The sequence below is a fragment of the Babylonia areolata genome, chromosome 23 (genome assembly GCF_041734735.1).
Source record: "Babylonia areolata isolate BAREFJ2019XMU chromosome 23, ASM4173473v1, whole genome shotgun sequence".
NCBI classification, from domain to species: Eukaryota; Metazoa; Mollusca; class Gastropoda; order Neogastropoda; family Buccinidae; genus Babylonia; species Babylonia areolata.
In genome coordinates this window covers 28,004,155-28,014,382 of record NC_134898.1, presented here as the reverse complement: position 1 = coordinate 28,014,382, position 10,228 = coordinate 28,004,155, and positions in this window count along the sequence as shown.

Below are 10,228 nucleotides of genomic sequence, written 5' to 3'. Positions count from 1 at the left end.
GTTTTTTGTTTGTTGTTGTTGTTGTTTTTTTACTAACTTCAGTGTGCATTCGTTCTATGACTGAAATGCATGACTATACTATATGTTCTGTGTATACGTGAACACATGTTTTTAATTTGGGGTGCAGCTCCGCTGGGAATCGAACCCGCGTCTTCCCAGCCATCAATCTGCGACGTTCGTTCAGTTGCAATTGGTATTCACTCAGTTCAAAGTAATCAATATACTGTTTGTGTGTGTGCTTTAATTATTGTGTGCTTGCGAATAATCTGTTCATGTTGTGCTTATTGTGTGGTTGCGATTATAATGTTTTGCTTTCCCAATAACAAATTCTAGAATCATACTACAGCAATTTGTATGAAGCAGGTCCAGTGATATGTTCGTTCTTTAGTTAAACGTCTTTTCACTGTAAGTGATATTAGACGAGGGTAGGAAAAAAAATCGATGGGGAGGGGGGTATTACTGTGTACGCATGCGAGTAAGTGAAAGTGTCTCGTGTGTACATGCTTGGACGCGTGTTTGTATGTGTATGCGCGTGTGCGCATGTGTACATGTGTGTGTGTGTGTGTGTGCCAGCTGCTCAATTGGTGGTGGATGTGACAATATATTGTCTTTTTCTTTTCTTTTTCTTCTTTTTTTTTTTTTTTTTTTTTTTCTTTTTTATTTTAAAGTGCCAGCCAGGCCTTCGTCATGGTGTTATTCCACATGCAGGTGATGAGCACAAAACACAAGGTCTCGAGATGGGAAGAAGAAGGGTCGACCATCTCTGGAAGAGAGGGCTGCAAGCATGCCAGAAGAAGAAAGTGCCAATGAACAACCACTTTCCTCTGCAAATCCATCTCATCATGCAAAGAAACTGGCTGTCTACTCACACCACTCCAAATACTGCGTGCCGATCTCTGTCCTGCAGCACAAGTACCTGTTATGTCAGGTTAGCCATTTTGATAAAGACATGTTCTAAAGAACTGAGAGCAACCACGCAGCTATTATGGTTTGGCGGCTTGCTTGCTTTTTTTTTTCTTTTTTTTCGTGAACTTGAGAAAGTGGGAAATTTGGGGTAGAATATTCCAAACAATATCTAGTTACCAAGGAGCCGCTCTCAACCGTTTCTGATAGAAACTTCAACACGTCTGACTATCATTTGTTGCCATTCATATCCAACGCACTTCTGAACGAAATGAACAAGTTCGGGGATATTTTATACATACATATGTATGTATGTATGTACACACACACACACACACACACACACACACACACACACACACACACACACACTGTTTCTGTCTGCGCGCGCGCGCGCACACACACACACACACGCACGCACAGACCAAATACACAAATTAATGTACATACGCACACGCGCGCACATACACTTATTTTCTCACTGCTGATTACTTTTTGTTATGTATGACTGAAATACGAACACATACGCGTGCGTACACACACACACACACACACACCTTCCCCCTCCCCCCACCCACACACACACGCATACACACACACACACACACACACACCTACCCCCTCCCTCCACCCACCCACACACGCACGCACACACACACACACACACACACACAAAGCCACCAGTTCACCCCCCTTGACCACGTCAGGTACAACACGGAAAACAAGTGACCCAAGTCCTCTACAGCGCTCTGTATTGTTGGTAATGGCCTCCGGAAGGCAGCCAGCCAGACAGCCAGTCAAAGCAAGCCAGCGGTTTGGGTGGTGTTGACACAGGCCGGTAATAGCATAATAATGCTCTCTCTCTCTCTCTCTCTCTCTCTCTCTCTCTCTCTCTCTCTCCGTCCTCTTTCCTGTTTCCCCAGCTGCCTGGCTACAGCCCCCCACCGCACCCCCACCCGCCACCCCCACCCTCTCCCCTTACCCCCCCACTCACCCGCCACCACCACTCTTTCTCTTGATCACCCAACCCTCCCCAACATACACACGCGCAGGCACACAAACACACGTGCACATGAACACCCCCTCCTCCCGCAACCACCACCACAAGCACGAACACACACACACACACGAAAACACATATAAGCATGCACGCATATTTATAGACAAACTGACAGACACATACACGCGCGCGCGCGGACGCACACACAGATTTTTTTTCAGTTGGTTTGATAAAATACATATAAAAAAAACAAAGCAGTCGTTGCTCATTCAATTACCATCTTGAAATGAAAATAAAAATGTTGACTTTGACAAGCACGGACATGGACAAACGCACGTAAGCGTGCGCGCACACACGCAGACACGCACACACAAACACAAGCAAGCGCGCGCACACACACACACACACACAGCTCTCTGCACACACTCATTTACAGGTAGGCAAAAAGCAGTAGCCTTCGGTCTCCACGTTTGCTAATTAAACACTGTGTGCTGACCGCCGCCACCCCCTTCCCCCCACCTCTCCACTCTCTCACCCCCCCTGTGTGTGGGGGAGAGTTGGGACAGGGGGAAGGAGAAGGGGAGAAGAGGGTGGGAACCTAGCAGGGGGTGGGGAGGGGGAAGGAGATGGTGGGAGGTAAGAACGGGTGTTGCTGAGAAAGCGGTGATTTAAAATTGTGACAAGATCACCGATTGTGAGAAATATGATTTTTCGAGCTTACTCCAATCAGTCATTGTAACGTCAGTTTGGCTATCATTTTGATGTGTGTTTTTGTTTGCTATTACTTTTTTTTTTCCTAATAATTTTTTTTTTATGATTGAGAGTTGATTTGTTTGTATGTGTGTGTGTGTTTTTTTGTTGTGTGTGTGTTGTGTGTGTGTGTGTGGTATCATTATAGTACGTTCATGTTTATTTTCAAAATCATTTTTATGATTGAGAGGTTGTCTTCTTGTTGTTTGTGTGTGTGTGTGTGTGTTTGTTTGTTTTTTGTTTTTGGTTTTTGTTTTTTTGTTTGTTTTTTTGTATGTGTGTTGTTTGGTTTGGTTTTGTTGTTGTTGGGTTGTTGTTTTTCTTGGGGGGGGGGGGGGGGGTTCTTGTTTTGATGTTGTTGTTTTTTGTGATATCATCATAGTACGTTCATGTTTGTTTTAAATATCTAAAGAAAGGAAAGGGAGGGGGGCGTGGGGGTTTCATATTTTCAGTACCTATTTGACAAAAATTCCGTTGGATCCAGACATGAAAGAAATGACCCCATAGGATTGTAATCCACCTTTCTAGAAGATGGAGAGTTAGGTTGTAGATCGGTGCGAAATGACCCATATCATGAACACGAACCGACACTCGCCAACTCGAGCCACAATGTGTTTTGCTTACCTTCAGGCTAAAAGGAAAGAGCAATTCCGTCATTGGCAGTTTGAATAATGAACGCGTCATTAATTGCAGACGCGATCACGTGGGCCTGGCAAGATGGCCGGCCGTACATTTGTGCAGCGACAGAATATGGAGAAAATAAAAGAGTTAAATAACCCCCAGAAAAGCGTTGGAAGCCACATACAGTAGGGCAGCATAATTATGTTTGGTAATATTGCTTCAACTATGCCACGACAACTACCGTCAAAACAGGTCTCTGTATTTAGGTGAGGAAAGTACCTCAAAACACATATTTTGACAGCCTGTTCCCCATTGGGAATCAAGATACTTCGGGGGAAAAACAGAAGACCCGAGGGACGCCTGAAGAAATTTTGAAACAAAAGGTGAATCATTGTGAACAAAAATAACTGTGATCTTGTTGGCAAACAGGATGGTAAGAAAAGTATTGTGTTTGTCTAGACTTCATTAGACAGCTGATTAGTATGGAAAATGGGTGAATTTCTCTGACGGGACTCGGATGGTATTAGGCAAAGGCAGGAAAGTGAATGCTTCCAGAAAAAAACAAGACAATGTGAAACTGCGTACCTTGGAGCATGCATTGATCCCACACCTCGTGCAAGTTCGGGTCATGTTTTACGGGGATGCATCTGTCCTCACAGTTAGAACTGTGTTGTTGGTACTCTGGATAATGCAACTAATGGAAACATAAACTCTCAGAAGCATGTTGAAATTCGGTACCAAAATGTGTGGCCTGTCCGTGGCATGTCATCTTTCCTAGACGACAACTGCTCTGTGCAAACAACACCAGCTTCACCCTAAAACGGAAAAGGAAAAACATTGTCCTAAGCTCATTGTGACAATCACAGAGCTCTGGCATCAATTCATTTCAAACGATTTTGGGGGGAAGATGAAAATCTACCCGAAACAGAGCACACGAAGTTAACTGCAAATCTTGTGCGTGTCATTCAGTTTACAACTCGATCCCCCACCCGCATTTGACACGTGTACCTGGTTGTATATCACGTTGGTAGTCTTCGTAGGGGAGTGCAGGCTTTGACTGACTCTCCTGTCATTGTTTGTGTATATCCATCTGCCATGTTATGCACATAATTGTGACGCTTGACTCTGTAAGAATCCACGTAATTTTGTCAGCTAGTGATGTCAGAGTGCAAAATCTTTACCCTGCCCGAGGCGTGTTTTGGCATGATACCAGCCAGAATGGGGATGGCTGCAACTGCAAAGGACCTAAACTGCACAGTTGAATAGCATTCTCCGCAAGAGCTAGGGCCTATGTGGATATAGTTCATGCCATTAGATATGGTCTGAGGTTTCAAGTTGGCAAGCGTCATGAACTATTCAGTGGGCACTGCTTTCAGGAACTGTTCGGTGAGCGCCGCAGTGTGCAGGGGTTGACATGTGTCAGGGAGGCCAGTGACCAATAACCCTGACCACTGCACTGTACAGGTAAGGTGTATGTATTAGGCCCTGTGAACGAGCCCAGTGAGGGTGTCCACTTCCATTAGTCAATATAGCACCGCCGACACCGGTGGTCACTTTACTGCTGTCTGTCACCTGCCCCAAACCCTCTGCTCTACGGCGGGGATTAGCAGTGGAATCGGTTGACGCGCGAGGCTCTCAGTCTTTTCATTTCCACTCAGGACGAGGGTGCACCGAGTTCCAAGAGTTGTGTCCAATGACTGTGCATGTTGGTGACCATGTGTCTGGTGGCTGATCACAACGAGTCCTGATGGCGGTAACACGGCCGTGCGTGCACGTGTGTGTGTGTGAACTGCGTTAACTGGAAACAGGGGAGTGTATTTGTTACCTGCCGAAACACAGGTAGGAATGTATATATATATATATAAATATGTGTGTGCGCGTGAGCGCGCGCGCATTCATCTTGAATAAACACATACATACAAATAGGCATGCACAGCCTTGCATGCATACATATTTACAAACATCATTACAACCATCAACTAATTCATCGTCAACTTTATGCTGTGATGGATTCACTGATATGAGGAATGTTTGGAACCTCCCAATTAAACGACAAAATGAAGGCACTTAATACGAGTACATCAGCCTACACACACACCCCGCACCCCCGGCATGATTGGTAAATGTATAGACATGACATATATGTCACACAAAGCATATGCGAGTTTCTCATGTAAATAAACAGAAGCTGTAAAAGATGAAAAAGGGATTAAAAACAACGCAACTGGAGGAATACGATAACGAGTATTAAAACAGACAGAACATTAGATAATCAAAAGAACAATACAGTTGCAGGAATATGAAAACAAATATCAAGGCAGATAGAAAGACAAACAGAGAAAGAAATGTCAGATACTTAAGACTGTACTACTTTGTTTGCCATAACCGAACGACGGAAATTTTCCAAGTTCTCTTTTCTGTATAATTCGTGCTATATTTTCTACCTGCAGATACACGCGTCACATACTTCGTGTGTACATTACGACAAGGATGAACAGAAGACCTTCTTTCACCTGTCTAAATCATTGTATTTTGTATGGTGACACTTTCAGATAAAATACTGTTTCAAAGGATTTATTAACAACAATGGACTCGAGATTCTTCACTGGCTTCAAAATAGAAGAATTTGGTCTGCGAATCCGGTATTGAAAGGAACTTCAATCATCAGCCACTCCACATAAAAAACACAGAAAACAATAACGGTTCGTGCAAGCCCTCACCCCTCCACATCACCCCCCTCACTCACACACTGTGTGTGTGTGTGTGTGATGGACACGTACCTTCCGCACAATATTACTGTAAAACAAAATGCTCACTGCGTCAATACGGATGGATTATGTGTTTCATTGTTTCCGCTCTTTGCATGATAAACACACACACACACACCAAACAAACAAACAAACCCTCCACTTACCACAATCCCATGGTGACGACGCTCTTCCAAGCCTGTCCTCTCATCTTTCTCCACCCCGTGCCCACATAGGAAGCCACCCTTCCATGGCGGCGTGTGCTGACGTCAGCAGTGCGGGAGGGAGGAGGCGGGGTGGCAGGAAGGTGGTGCCCCTGCTCCCAGCCCAACAGAGCCCCGCAGAGAGGGTGGCCAGCAACCAGAACCGGATTCTTCAGAGAAGGCTGCAGTTCCACCTGGACTCCCTCACCAGAGACAGGTAGGTTTCGTTTTCAGTTTCAGATTCAAATTCACAGGGATGCGTCGCTGCGTTCGGACAAATCCATAATATACGATACACACCATCTGCCAGGCATCTGGACAAATCCATAATATACGCTACACCCTATCTGCTAAGCATCTGGACAAATCCATAATATACGCTAACCCCATCTGCTAGGCATCTGGACAAATCCATAATATACGCTATACCCCATCTGCCAGGCATCTGGACAAATCCATAATATACGCTACACCCCATCTGCTAGGCATCTGGACAAATCCATAATATACGCTAACTCCATCTGCTAGGCATCTGGACAAATCCATAATATACGCTACACCCCATCTGCTAGGCATCTGGACAAATCCATAATATACGCTACGCTCCATCTGCTAGGCATCTGGACAAACCCATAATATACGCTACACCCCATTTGCCAGGCAGATGCCTGACAGCAGCCTAACCCAATGTGCTAGTCAGGCCTTGAGTCCAGGCATATATATCTCTTAGTCTATTTCTCTCAGGAGTGGGTTTCTTGCACAATAATGTTGCCAGAGACTAACACTTTTGTTGCCATGGGTTCTTTTTTTCAGTGCGGCAAGTGCGCGCTGCACACAGGACCTCGGTTTTGTTGACTCGTGTCTCATGACCAGACGCTCAGTTTGGTTTTCAATCAAACTTGGGAGAAAGGTACGAGAGCGGGGATCGAACCCAGACCCTCAAGGACACTGTATTGGCAGATAAGCGTCTTAACGGTTTTGCCACCTTCCTCCTTAGGCAGGAGCGGGTGGAAGGTAAGGATTGTGTCATTGGAGGAAGGGGGGTGTTGTGTTGTACTGATCAGTCTCACAGGAGGGTGGGAGATCGTCTTATATAATGGTTGGGCGGGGATGGGGGGGAATGTACTTGTTGATGGTCTGAAAGGAGGGTGGGTGATGCTCATCTTAAGAAAGGTGGTGGGAGGAATGTGATTGTCATTGGTCTCAAATGGGGTTGGGGGGTGGGGTGCAGATCGTCTCAAAGGAAGATTATCTCAAGAAAGGGGTTGTCATTGTCCTCAAAGGATGGTGGGTGAAGATCATCCCAAGAAAGGGGGTGTGGGGATGGATGTCACTGGTCTCAAAAGGAGGGATGGTGAAGATCACCTCAATGGAGGGAAGTCAGTGTGGATGCCATCGTTCTGAGAAGAGGGTGGGCGAAGATCGTCTCCAAGGGGTGTGGCTGATGAATCGCGTCAAGGAAGGGGGTGGGGTGAGTGTGGTTGACATTTGTCTCAAAGGACGGTGGGTGTGGATCGACTCTACAAAGAGAGAGGGGTTGTGGTTGTGATCAGTCTTAACGGAAGGCGGGAGAAGATTGTCCCAAGAAAGGGGTTGAGGGGGGGAAGTGTGGCTGTTGCTTCAAAATATGGTGGGTGAAGATTGTCTCAGGAAATGGGGGGGGGGGGGGGCGGGGAGGGGGGGGGGAGTGTTGTTAGTCTCAAAGGAGGATGGGTGTCGATTGTTTCAAAGGAGGGTGGGTGAAAATTGCTTCAAGAAGAGGGGTGGCGGGAATGTAATTGTGATTGGTCTCAAAGGAGGTGGATGTGGATCATCTCAAGATAGGGGGAGAGGGTGGGGAGTGTAGTTGTGGTTGGTCTCAAGGAGGGTGGCTGAAGCTTTTCTCAAGATGGCGGGGGGGGGGGGGGGGGAGGGTCTGGAGTGCGGTTCCGATTTGTCTCAAAGAAGCGTGGGTGAAGATCGTCTAAAAAAAAAAAAAAAATAGAGAAAGAAAAAGTGATGTATGTGTGTGTGTGTGTGTTGGGGGGGGGGGGGGGGGCGGTTTTCATTAGTCTCAAAAGAGAGTGGGTGAAGATCGTCTCAAGACAGAGAGAGAGAATAAAAGGTGGTGAGTGTGGTTGTCGTTGGTCTCAAAAGAGAGTGGGTGTGGATTGTCTTAACAAAGGGGAGGGACTGTGGTTAAGATTGGTCTCAAGGGAAGGTGGATGAGGATCGTCTCACGGAAGGTGGTAGGAGTGGTTGTCATTGGTCTCAAAGAAGGGTGGGTGTGGATTGTCTCAAGAAAGGGGGTGTGGGGGTGTGGTTGTGACTGGTCTCAAAGGATGTTGGGTGAAGATACGTCTCAATGGAGGGAAGTGTGTGTGGTTGTCATTTGTCTCAAAGTGGGGTGGGCGAGGATCGTCTGAAGAGAGAGGCAGGATGAGGAGTGTGGTTGTTGAGGATCCTCTCTGGCACGTGTGGTTTTGGGTGTTGCGCAGTGAACCGGTTCAAGGTTTCAGCTTGGTTCGAGTCGGATCGAGCAGCTGATGAACCAGTGCAGTCGCAAAACCTTGGGTTTTCTTTTCTCTCCATTTGTTCGTTGTTTGTTTGGCATGGAGTTGGCTAACAGGTTTACAATGAAACAGGACCATATCCACCCTGTGGATGTTCAGGGGCTGTGAAGACTTGGGTTCCCAGGAGGAGAAGGGGAAAGGCATGGAGATAAGAGAGCCAACGAATGATGTTTGTATTCCCTCTGGGACAAAAAGAAAGAGCAGTTTGATGGCTTTTGACTTTGGGCGACAAAAGTCAAAAGCCATCAAACTGAAAGACCACATGGTCATTTGAGTCACACACAAACACACACACACACACACACACCCGCGTATTTGATCTTCTGCTTGCGTATACACAGGAAGGGGGTTCAGGCACACGCAGGTCTGCACATATGTTGACCTGGGAGATCTGTAAAATCACCCTTTACCCACCAGGCGCTGTTACCGAGATTCGAACCCGGGACCTTCAGATTGAAAGTCCAACGCTTAAACCACTCGGCTATTGCGCCCGTCAGTGAGATATTTAACATTCAGGATACCCTTATCACGTGACTTATGTGCCCCCACCCCCTGTCCCCATCCCCCACTTTTTCAAAATAAGGTCTAGGCCTTTGATGTAGAAACCCTGGCATGCTGTGTTCCCAGGCGGACCTGGCTGTTCCAGACCCGGGTGGAGGCTACCCGCTACAGACGTCGTGCCGAGCATCTCCACCATCTCCTTGCCTCCCACGCCCCCTCGGACTCCGATCATCGCCCCCTGACCGATCAGAGTACCCTCCCCTGCCGTGGCATCGCTTCCACACGTGACGTCAGCACACGGAGGTCCAGACCGCAGCGACCCTCCACCTCCGTGCAGTTCCAGGGAGTCGGTAGTCATGGCAACGCACGCCCCAAGACAGCGGCGCGCCAACGACCCAAGACCACTGGAGCGTGGGCCAGTGATCGGACACTGCTGTTCAGAGCGCGTGACAACAAGGTGATTTCATGGTCAGACGAGGATAACACAGACTCACATGCCTCTACCACCACAGAGGATTCCGATTCCGACGACAACCATGGTGGCACGGTGAAGGTCAACCCCAGGACGGCCGGAAAAGCACACACCCTAGACGCACGCCATTTTACAAGCAACCACTCCCTCAAGACGAGCACACGAAGAAGTCAGTCTGCTGTCGTCCAGATCCCGAGGTCGTTGCCGGGACGTCACGAGGTCTGTCGCAATCCAGGAGGAGCTCAGATGAGAATTCACGCATACAGCGGAGGTGGGGTCCATGGAAAGGGAGATAAACACGACCAGAAGCCGGGTGACAGCAGACGTGGCGGCCCCACCCTCCTCACCCTTCGGCAGCGAGCACAGACCGCTCTTGGTACGTCTCGGGGTTTCAGGACTTCCACCTCGGCAACAGGTGGTGGATACGGTAGAGGTGGAGGAGCTGGACACGAAGTTGCTGGTTGGGGTGGGGGTGATGG